The sequence below is a fragment of the Phodopus roborovskii genome, unplaced genomic scaffold, assembly GCF_943737965.1.
Source record: "Phodopus roborovskii unplaced genomic scaffold, PHOROB, whole genome shotgun sequence".
In the NCBI taxonomy this organism is placed as follows: Eukaryota; Metazoa; Chordata; class Mammalia; order Rodentia; family Cricetidae; genus Phodopus; species Phodopus roborovskii.
Window position 1 is genome coordinate 3,528,484 of NW_026125052.1, and position 12,562 is coordinate 3,541,045.

Here is a 12,562-nt window from a genome sequence, read left to right on the forward strand (position 1 = left end):
TCTGTCTCCTCTCCATACAACCTGGAGCATTCAGACACATCCTTTTTTTTTTTTTTTTTTTTTTTTTCTCTTGGTTTTTTGAGACAGGGTTTCTTCACATATCCCTGGCTGTCCTAGAACTCACTCTATAGACCAGGCTAGCCTTGAACTTAGAGATCCACCTGCCTCTGCCTTCCCAGTGCTGGGTTTAAATGTGTATGCCACCACTGTCTGGCTGAAGTATCGGTTTTTACTTGTGTGGCTCTAACAAAATATCACTGAGGGACTGGTCTTTGGGCCTGTGGTAACGCAGTGTATCGTGGTGGGGAGGGTGTAATGGACCAGAGAGACTCACCTTGTGGTACCTGGGAAGCAAAGAAAGGATGGCCCCAACATGCCAATTAAGTTCCAACATATGTTTTTTTGTCCTACACACACACACACACACACACACGGCCAGGCATGGTGGCACTCGCCCATATTCCTAACCTCAGCTACATGAAGAGTTTAAGGCAAACCAGGGCTATGTGAGACTCTGCATGCAAACAAAATCAAAGGGACAAAGAGAAGGAGGGAAGGGAACTGAGTGAGCAATAGGCCTACCTCAAGGGCTAATGTGATGGTTAATAAAACAGGTTCTTATGGTGTGTGGCGAGGGCCACAGAGCTGTACCCCATTCCTACCAATTTGCTACCGGCTATTTTCCTTCATTTGACCCCATGGTGTCACCATTATTTTTGAAACCAAATGTTTGGATTCTAGTTCTCAAATGTGGTGCTTTATTTCATCAGGGTTCACGTCTGCCTGCGTCACCCTGGGGCTTTGGGGAAAATGGACCTGAACGGAATCAGAAACTAGGAGGAGATGCGTGCTTCTGTGCTTTGATCCATTGCCCGGAAACCAAATGTAAGCTCTGCCAGCGGGTCGCCTGGACTCTGACATTTCCACCCCTAGGCTCCTGCTGTCCCTTGTCCATTTTGCTTGGTTTGAAAGAGATGACTGTCGTAGCCAGTTCACAAAACAAGCACTATGGGCTTGAAGGAGGGAAATGTGACAGATACTTATCTCAGGGTGGGCCGTGGGGTGTTTTGATCCTGTGTGTGAGGGGGCAGGTGGGTGCGGGTGGGTCCTGGGTATTGCATTCAGGGTCTTGAATGTGCTAGATAAGTGCTCTTCCAAAAACTATACCCCTGGCCTGTTTGTTATATATGTTTGATGTATCATCCTACACACATCTTCAGCCCCACCCCTCTCTCATCTCTCCCTACCTCTTCTTTTTCCAGTTCTTCCTACCTTCTTTCCCTCGTTTGTTTTTGAGACAGAGTATCTAGTATGTAACTCTGGCTGTCCTGGAACTTTCTATGTAGACCAGGCTGGCCTCCAACTCCCAGAGATCTGCTAGGATTAAAATTATGTGCCACCCATCCCCAGGCTTCTCTTCTCTCTCTCTCTTCATCCTCCCCCCTCTCTCTCCCAAACCATCCCAGACATCATTTTGGGAGTTAGTACCGTAAATTCTGGGGATCAAATTCAGGTCATCTGGCTTATACAGCAAGGAATAAGGAATCTTACACTCTGACCCATCTCACTGACCTTTTTTTCTCTTTTTTCTTTTCTTTTTTTTTTTTTTTTTTTTTTTTTGGTTTTTGTTTTTTGTTGTTTTTCAAGACAGTTTCCGTGTAACAGTTCTGGCTGTCCTGGAACTTGATTTGTAGACCAAGTTAGCTGCAAACTCACAGAGATCTGCCTGCTTCTGCCTCCCAAGTGCTGGGATTAAAGGCGTGTGCCATTACCACCGGGCTCCCAACTTTTAATCAGTATAGAAAGTCACCCTCGAATTTCCTCTTGGATTTGGACCTCATTTTGTCAAATAGGAGTTTCTGTACATTTATCCCAAGGAAGAAAAGTGTTAGTAAAATCCAAAGGTGGGGGAGCATGCACATCTGTCGCAATGACTAAACTGATGAATGAATGAATGGCTAATCATAAACGCAGACAAGGATCACAACCAAGAATTCTAATATGCGGCTGAGTACAAAACGACACAACTGTTAGAAAAAAGAGTTGAGTGGTTCCTTATAAATTTAAAATTCCCCTTACCACAAGATCCTGCAATCTCATTCCTAGGAATTCCCCAAAGAGAATATATATGTATGTATGTATGTATATATATGCATATATATATATTACATATGTACATTTACATTAAACCAGCCCACAAATGTTTATGCAGCTTTTTCATAACAGTAGAAAACTGGAAACCACACAAATGTCCATTGACAGTGGCTATACTGTGGTATAGCCACACAATGGAATGCTATTCGGCAATAAAAAGGAACACCTTATTGATCCATGAATCCATCAATCGTACTGGGTGAGAGAAAAGGAATTGAAGGTTGTGTATGGAACCAGACATGGTGGCTCATGCCTATAATCTCAACATTCTGGAGGCTGAAGCAGGAAGATTACCATGAGCCCGAGGTCAGGTTAGGCTACACAGTGAATTCCACACTAGCCTGGGCTATAGTGTGAAACCCTGTCTCTAAAACAAAACTAATAAAGATAGCTACCTTTGGGGTTGCAAGTGTGGCTCAATGGGAGAGCTGTGATCTAGCACACTCAGAGCCCTGGGTTCAAACTCCAGCATGAGGAAGGCTGCAGGGGTGGGGTGGGGTGGTACGGAGTGTATGGAATTCCCCAGCAGTAAGAACAGAAAAGGTTGTCAGGGCTTGGACATGGAAGGGAAGCGCAGGCCATTCCTCACAAGTCGCTGTGTTTGTGGGTGGCACTGTTTCATTATTTTTGTTGGTTTTAAAATTATTTTTGAGGCAAGTTCTCTCAGTGATCTGGGGCTCCATGATTCAGCCACACTGATTGGCCAGAGAGACCCAGGATTATGTGTGTGCCCCAAACCACATTTTTATGTGGGGTGCTAAGAATCAAATTCAGGTTTACATTGCAAGAACTTGAACCCCTGAGCCTTCCCTAGCCTCAAGAGACCTATTTTTTGTTGTTTGAAATGGGAGCTCATGTAGCCTAGGATAGCCTCAAATTCTAAGTAGCTAAGGATGGTCCTGAACCTTGTCTCGACCTCCCTAATGCTGGAATTACAAGTACATAGAAAGCGTGTCCAATTTAGGCAGTTCTGGGGACTAAACCCTTGGGGAGGGAAAGTCTACGACCCTGCTCCACTGTTAATTTTATGGAGAGTGGGTTGAGGGCAGGTGGAAGGCAGGACCTGCACTTAAGCATTTGCTCTATCACTGAGCTACAGGCTCAGCTTCCAACAGATGCTTTCTAGTCTAAATGGTAGTTGGCGGGCGACTCTGACCTCTTCTTCACTGGGCAAGGGAAGCAGGCACTCCCTCGTTAAAGAAAACCCCTGCAGTGCTGAGAAAACCCCTGCAGTGCTGGGGCTTTGACCCTTTATCCTTGGTTTCTGGTGGCTACAAACCTGCAATTCCAACCTTGACAACACATGGACAGGCCAACCTGGGCTATGTGAATGTCTCAAAACAAAACAAAACAGGTTAGAAAGAGCAGGGATGTATATCTCTGTGGTAGGAGTACTTGTCTACTATGTACAAGGACCTGAGTGCTATGTCCAATGTTATTGGTAAAACTAAGGTTCTTAGTCTCTTCTAAAGTTAGGAGACATGGGCTGGAGAGAGGGTTCAGTGGTTAAGAGCACTGACTACTCTTCTAGAGGACCCAGGTTCAGTTCCTAGCACCCACATGACAGCTCACAACGGTCTGAAACTCCACTCCAGGGGATCCAACACCCTCACACAGACATACATGCAGGGAAAACACTAATGCATATAAGATAGACGTGCACAAGTTAAAAATTTTTAAAAATGTGCACAATATTTTTATAGGATAATTTACTCAATGCTTGAAAGGGAACCTGGGAACCTCTGCAAGGACAGAAACTGTTCATCCCTGAGCCATCTCTCCATCCCCAGAAGACAGCTCAAGGACAATTTTAATGGAGTTTAAGAGAAAAATCTAGAATGAGTTATGTGAACAATCCTAGTAGCTACCATGAAGAAAGATGGAGGAAAAAGCCATGCATTTTAAGTTACAGATGGGATATTAAGAAAGGTATGGTGAGCCAGGCATTGGAGGCACATGCCTTTAACCCCAGCACTCTCGAGAGGCAGAGGCAGGAGGATCTCTGTGAGTTCGAGGCCAGCCTGGTCTACAGAGCTAGTTCCAAGACAGGCTACAAAGCAATACAGAGAAACCCTGTCTCAAGCACCCCCCCCAAAAAAAAACAACACTCCAGTGGGCTTGGGATGGAGCCCAAAGCACAGCCAGGGTTTTAGTCATTTGTAACCGCCAACCCTCTAGTGAGCCTTTATTTCTCTTTGTTTTCCACCATGTTCTCTTCCTTAGATGGTGCCAGAGAAAGGATGGCTTCTAGTGTTCAGAAGACTGGCTTCTGTCACATGTTCATTCTGACACACTTTTCCTCAGTTCCTACTCGTCACACTAGCACCACCAAAACAGAAAAAAATATCAAAGTGACAAACTTGTTTAGGAAGTGATACCAAAAAGAAAAAATATGAAAATGAGAGAGAGAGAGAGAGAGAAGGAGGGAGGGAGGGAGAGGGAGAGAGAGAGGAAGGGAGGGAGGGAGGGGAGAGAGAGAGAGAGAAGGAGGGAGAGGGAGAGAGAGAGGAGTGAGGGAGGGAGGGAGAGGGAGGGAGGGAGAGAGAGAGAGAAGGAGGGAGGGAGGGAGAGGGAGGAGGGAGGAGGGAGGGAGAGGAGGGAGGGAGGGAGAGGGAGGGAGGGAGAGGGGGAGGAGGAGGGAGGGAGGGAGGAGGGAGGGAGGGAGAGGAGGGAGGGAGGAGGGAGGGAGGGAGGGAGAGAGGAGTGAGGGAGGGAGGGAGAGGAGGGAGGAGGGAGGGAGGGAGGGAGAGGAGGGAGGGAGGAGTGAGGGAGGGAGGGAGAGAGGAGTGAGGGAGGGAGGGAGAGGAGGGAGGAGGGAGGGAGGGAGAGGAGGGAGAGGAGGGAGGGAGGGAAGGATCCCACATTATATCACCAGTGCTTCTCTTTGCACAGTTGCATGTTTGATTTTCCATTTCAATGAACACACATCCAGCTTTGCCGTCATCACTGCAGTGAGACTTTAGGTTTAGGAATCCAGATCCACTTAGGCACCTGTGTGGCACCTAGGCCTCCCTTGATTTGGTCCTTAAGAGGCAATTGAGCCTCAGGGGGTAACTGAGCCATCCATGCTCAGAACCTGGAAAACTAACTCCTGGCATTAAGCCTCAGGGTCCCCAGCCGAGGGGCAGGAGGGAGCTCCAACCCAGCACTGGTTCTTCAGTCTTCAGTCTTTTAAGACAAGCCTCCCTCAAGCTAAACATGGATTTCACCAATGCAAGAGGAAGTGCCCAATGCTCTGGACACAACTGGCTTGTGCCAGTCATCTGGGAGGCAGCTCTGCCCAACCCCTCTGTTAAACAGAAACTCCCTTAGGTGCCTCCTATAAAGAAGTCTCCAGATGGTCAGTGGTTCCTCCTCCCATTCAGCCTTTGCTCTCAGATGGCTGGCATTCTCCTTGGTAAACAATTTCTTTTATAATATTGAGATCTAAAACAAAATGAAATCGGAACTTCGGCTATGTCTTGTCGCCATGGAAACAACATCAAGCCTGAGCCTCCAGGAGATGTGGGTGCTGGGAGTCCTCTCCCAACTGCTAGGGCAGTAAAAGATGGGGCACTGGACAAGGCTAAACAGGTTTCCCATTAGATTAGCAGCAGTTTGTGTCATACATCACGTTCGACCCAGAGCTGGGCCACCAGCAGAAGCATAATTCAGACTATAGTCTCAGTGTTTGTAGGGGACTGGGTTGGTACAGAACCACCAGCCAAATGAAAGACAGCTCATTCCATGTTTGAAAATGTATATTTTAAACTCTATTAAGGATTTTTTTTTTAAAAAAAAAAAAGAGGGGCTGAGGGGGAAAGAAATAATATAAAAACTTTCTGTAGAAACATTCTTGCTTGTACAAAGGAGAAACCAAAATTAAGAAACTCCTTTAAGGCCATAAATAAACCATTTCTGATTCTTTAGCATGGCTGCTTTGTCTGTATGGCATCACTTGGGGGAATTAGGGAAGGCTGGGAGAGCATATCTAACTGATCATATTTTGTCTTTTTTCTCCACTGTGGTGGAAGTGTAATGAGCCAGTGTTGGTTTACTGAAGGCCATGAAAGGTAGAGCCCATCAAAATCAAGTATGGACTTTCTGATCCCCTCCCTACTCCATCTTTTAAAGTCTTTTGTTCTGTTTTAATGGTGCTTGGGATAGAACCCAGGGCCTTGCTTATGCTAGGTAAGCGTTCTACTGCTGAGCCATGGCCCAGCTCTCCTTTTGTACACACTGGCTTCTAAAATTAAAAGCCCACCTGCCCGGTTGGGGTCTGAATCTCATGCTACTACTTTAGCAGGCAGAACCCTGAATTACATAACCTGTGGGCGTTGCCTCCTTGTAGAACTTAGGTTAGAATGAGTACTGTACTTACCTGCTGGCAGTGTCTATCAGAATGAGTTGTCATGCCACACAAAGGACACATGCACCAAAGCCTATTTGTACTGGATACTACATGGTGTTACTGTATTTGACTGATTAATAACTTGGGTTGCTGCTGGCATCCGAGTCTCAGACAGAAATCAGTTTCTAAGTGCAGTAACTTCTGAGATGAATGTCTATTCAGGAAACCAGGAGCCAATGTTCTTGACTCTGATGATGATGTGGTATGTGTGTTTGTTTTGTTTTATTTTTGCTTTTAATGCAGTTCAGGTTGGTCACAAGGTTGCTATGTAGCCCAGAATGGCTTTTGGTCTGATCCTGTGTCTACTTTCCAGGGGCTGGGATTACAGGCAGCCACCACTATCTCCAGTATGACTCTGAGTTCATGAACTTGAGATAAATCATTAACCATTAACATTATTTTACCCCCCCCCCACACACACTTAATTGTTCTGTCATGGATTTAAAGTAATTTGCTAAGTGCCTTCAGAATATTCTGGCTGTTTTATTAAAATGAATCTCATATCACTTGGAAAGTAGAAATCTCTTCATTTGACAAATGACATTTAATTTTAAAAAGTAAGCTGAAGAAAAAAACCTCAGCATATAGCCCATTCTGCTCTTCAATGTTCAGCCCTCTTGCCTCAGCCTTCCTTCTGGTGGATTACAGGGGTGCGACACCAAGCCTGCTGTTTAGTGAACGATAGATGAACTGGATTCAGGATTACAGACAGCTAGAGGAAGTATCGGAAGGCACCGCTGGGGACTCAGGTGAGGGTCTAATGACCTTCTGCAATGCCTTCTGGAAAGGAGTCCAGCAGGCCCAATCCCAAGGGCACCTGCAGTCACAGCTGCTTTGATGGCAAGGCTGTTGTGCGCAAAGTCTTCACCTTGGCTTATTCACAACAGGCTCACCGGCAAGGCAGTTGCCAGGTATTGAGAGACCCTGGTCATGTTCATATGGGCAAGTTTGGGTTATTTTATTATTTAATCATTCTTAACGGAAAGCAGCAGTTTTGCTGCCTCCAACACAAACCATCATCAGTCCTGAAAAAAAAAAACAAAAAACAAAAAAGTTAAGACGTTCTCAGTTCTTAGTTCTAAGCTCTGGGCTTCCAGTGGCCAAAATGTTGAGTTTTCCCTCAGGTCCTCAGTCTTAACCTGGTCCTGGCCAATCCATATATAGACTAGATGGCCAAAAGCTGGTCCTTTTTGTTGACAAAAAGACTCGGGTGCATCCCAGGCAGGCTTCAAACTCAACTTGTCTGAGGATGGCTTAGACTTGTCATTCTCCAGCACGGTATGGAAGAGCTAGGGATCTGACCCTGGGCCTGCTGCTTGCTGGCCATTCCATCTTTCTTGAGCTGTACTCCCAGCTCCCAGACCTGAAAATTTAATAGTAAACAGGTTTTTTTGTTGTTGTTGTTGTTCTTAATGATAAACTCTTTTGTATTTGTTAAAGATTCAGGGGGAAGAGAAAGGGAAAAAGAAAAAACCATGGCATCTTGGTGTTTAGCATCCGTCAAAAAGGATTCTACATAGAAATTTCATGGTAGGCTGGTGCTACAAACAGTATTCTTTTCAGAAGTGGAAAAGAATATCTTTTCAGAAGATACCAGGTCTCTCTCTTTATATCCCTGGCTCTCCTGGAACTGGCTCTGTAGACCAGGCTGGCATTGAACTCAAAAATCCACCTACCTCTGCCTCCCATGTGCTGGGATTAAAGGTGTGTGCCACCACTACGAAGGTCTTAAGTTTTTTTTTGTATTTTCAAAGTGTCTCACATGGATATTCAGGCAGGTCTCAGTGAAACCCTCCCACCTGTCTCCCCAGTGCTAAGGTTACAGCATCAGCCATCAGGCCCCAAAATCCCAGCTTTGCCTTGGGGGTTTATTTTATGGTCTCAAGAGTCTGGTTTCCTCACCTTTAAATGGAAGAATTACTGTGAAAACAAAATGCTGTGGAGAGCAAAGTCCAGCCAATGTAGACAGACTATATTGTGCCATGGAGAAGCCACAGCCGATTTAAGGCTGGAGAAAGAGACACTACAATTTAGAACCTGAACTAGACCTTTGGTCCCAGGACCTGAGTCCTAGGCCGTCCAAGCTTACATAGTGAGTGAGACTCACTATAGGGGCTGGAGAGATGGCTCTGTGGTTAAGATCACTTCTTCTTGCAGAGGACCCAGGCTCAGTTCCCAGTATGCACACAACTATCCCTATACCCAGTTCCAAAGTTCTGCATGCAAGCAAAACATTTATTCACATAAAGTAAAATAAATCTAAAAATAAAACCCAGTTTGAAACAGTATAGGGGAAAACCCAAGAGTCATGAAGTCAGATGGGCAGCTTCCTGACCCATAACTTGTAATGAAGCACTCAGCATTTGTTATCACTTTCCCATAGGGCACTGGGAACTTCTAGGGTGACTAGGGTGATGTGAGGAAGTGCCTTAGCTTAAGGACACTGATCAGGTTCTGCAAGCAAAGCACCAACAAGTCACAGGTCAGGCAGAGACCTGGGCACCCTGTGCTGTCCCATCCCTAACCACTGTAAGATCAGAACAAGAGTCCGGGGCGACTGGTCTGGGACTGGCCATCTGCTGCATTATTTTTTTTTTTTTCCTCATCTCTGTCCACAAAAGGCAAACAAGAGTTATATGATAATATGATAATAGGAAGTCTACTGAAGCAAAACAGGTCACGGGAATAAGATAATATGTTCAATGACAAATAAAAGACCACTGCAGCTGGGCCTAGAGAAGATAGCTGAAAAATTGTGGGAAGCAAGGGGTTTTATTTTATCTATACACACAATACATGTACTTAAGACAGGGTTTCTCTGTTAGCCCTGGCTGTCTTGGAACTCATTTAACTTTGTAGACCAGGCTGCCTCTAACTCAAATCCACCTGCCTCTGCCTTCTGAGTGTTGGGGCTAAAGGGATACACCACCATGTCCAACCCTCTGAAGAAGTCATTTAAAATACAGAGCATGGTACAGCAGGAAGTAGTTTGGAAAGAACGCCCAAATTCCCAAATATTGTTTTCATTTAAATGGATTTTGTTATATAAAATAAATTTAAAAAATAAAAAAAATTTAAATAAAAAAAATATAGAGCATGGGTTGGGGCTCGAAGCTCAGTAGAGTCCCTGCCTAGCCTAGTATGCATGAAGCCTTGAATTCAAGTATCTTTAAAAAAGGGAGGCACCAGGGCATATAGGTACATGTAACTGTACTTACAAGTGACTGTTATTCAGGATTGTTTACTTGTAAAACATAAACAGCTGACTTACCACAGTGACAGATTGCCAGGCTTGTAATCTCAATTTAATACAAGATTTGATTTTATTTTTTCACTATGGATTATGACTGTGGATATTTATCTCCCATTGTTAGCTCACCCTCTTCTTAATGCAATCTTCTGTCTAAAGACAATGACATCATTGGAAGAGCTTTCAGAAGAAGGTGGGTCATGGCACAGGTAACTGGATAAAGGTCATTCTGCACTTGACAGCTAAAGCCAGAACAGGAGACCTGAGATTCGCTCACTAACTGGCTTGCTATCCTAAAGGGAGATGCCCTTTGTGGACTCTAACAGGTCTGTAACCAGTGTTAAGATACACACGCATTGTGTCAATGTAAAACAGATGCGTTCTCCAAGAGTTAATATTTGAAAACTTTTATTTTCTCAAATGAGCACCAACACATATCAGAAATGACAAACAATGCACTTCTCACTAATACTGAATCATTATGTACAGATACAGAAAAGAGGTGAAGACGATTACTTAGAAATAATCGCTTTTGTTATTGAAGCAATCAATGTGACCTGGGGCGGGGGGAATGCCAAAGAAAACCAAAAATGAAAAACAATTCTAATCCCAACAATACAGTTGTAAACACAGACAGACAGACCTGTGGTACACAAGTCTGCAGGCTGGGAAAAGGGAACTGACTCCCACCTTCACCAAAACACTGTGAAACACTGGGCAGAATTAACCCTTCTAGATAGAGACAATATCTTTCTTGGCTTTATCTTTTATTCTGGTACATTTCATGTCATTTTTAAAAATCAATCATGTCTTAAAAACAATTTTTTTTTCTACTCAGAACTGAATGTATTTTCCATTGAGGCAGATTTTTTGTTTTGAAATACAAATATTGTGTTCAAAATTTGATTTGCCAGCTTCTGCCTGAACCTGAAACAATCTGACCTTAAGGAAGAAAGAGAAAAGCTATTGTGTTATCAACATCCTTTTAACCTGAACCAGTTTAGTATGACATGGCTTCTATTAACAATCAGAGCCCCAGGATGTGTGACTGATCTGCTCACATCTCAGAAGCGTGGACTTGACTCCAGCCTCACCTTCACAAGTTTGCTTCGCCAGCTCTAAAAGCTGAGCACTTGAAGAAGGAACACTGGCCACATAGCTCCACCTCAGGGAAAGAAAATCCTGCTCTGTGCTATTGATCCATTCAGACATGGAAACCAGAGAGTGAATACTCTATGTGCCCAAGGTGTAAACTGTAGTCCATATAGTATCCTCAGTAGAAAAGGAAGCAGAAGAATCCAGAACTAACGAACTAACTAATGAATGAACACACACACACACACACACACACACACACACACACACACACACACACACACACGATTCCAATTTCTTAGAAGTTCTCCCAACTACAGTAATCACTAAGCTGTTACTTCTAAAACTTGTTTCTTTTCCAGCCAAGGCTAGGCAAGAAATTATCAGTTCACAACCTGATAGTTTACTACAGTCTGTTCAATTGGGGCAAAATGCAAAATGCAAAAAAAAAAAAAAAGTTTTAAAGCCTCAATCCATTTTAAAGTGACAGATCTTAAAACAAAAATCTTGCTGATGACTCTTTCCCTTAAAATATATTTCAAGAAACACAGAGGAAGCCATAGAATTGAAAATAAAAGTGCTCTCAGGGGTCTGAGAATACAGCACCAAATATATTATTTTAAAAAATTAAATATTATTTACAAAAGTATATTTCACAAGAGACTGTATATATACTTGGAAACCTTTTTATAAAGGGGACTCTGCTTTTGTACACACTGATCTCAGAGCAAAGATTTACTTTATCTACATAACCCGACTGTGATAGGTGCTGAGGCGGTACTCAGCCAGGCCCAGCTGAGAGCTTGTGGGCATCCAGCTTGGCTACACTCATGGTGATTCATCCATTAGCAGCCTAGGGAAATAAGAAAAGGTGGGTGGTGGACTACCCCAGGGTGCTCACGGCCCTACTGCCTACAGAGACACGGGGGAGATGGAAGGTGAGTTGGTCAGCTAGTCTTCAATAATGAAGGCAGCTGTGGCTGAGGTACAGAACTTCAGGCCCCTCCCTTTCTCTCTTCCCAACTCACCCAAGTCCACCACATCAACTCCAATTCCCTGAACCTACGTGAGGCGATTGGATGAGGTCTTTGGTTATGCTGAGTCAATAATTTGGTGAGGAAAATAAAGAAGAAACCAACCGAGGCCTTGAGTACGTCTGTCTCCATTGCTCAGCTGTGGACCCCCTAATACCGCCAAGTGTTAGGCAGACGAATGAGCCACATGAATGAGCTGAGGTCATAAGAAGCACTTTCGGTGTCACTGTCACAGAGCAAAGCCTACGAGCTTTGGTCCCACCCCAAACTAGTTATGGAAGAGCCGACACGCCACGTCCACACCAAGTATGGTGCCAGCCATCCACCGGATGCTCAACAGATAGCGGTTCAAGAAAAAGCCAGAACCAGGGTCCTACTGGAGCTTGCTCTGATCCAAGATGATCAAGTGGCACACTGGTCTCCTTCTCTGACCCTTGAGAATGGCAGGGCATCACATATCCAGGTTCTACATACATGTCACTAATTTTAGTTTTAAAGGAAAAAAAAGTCTACCTAGGTTTAATCACCCCCATCCTCTATTTTTTTTAAAAAAAGAAAAAAGAAAACTAAGTTCTTGTAATATATATAGCTGGGATATTCCCTGAGCAAAGGGTGTATATAATCAAATCCTTAAATGAA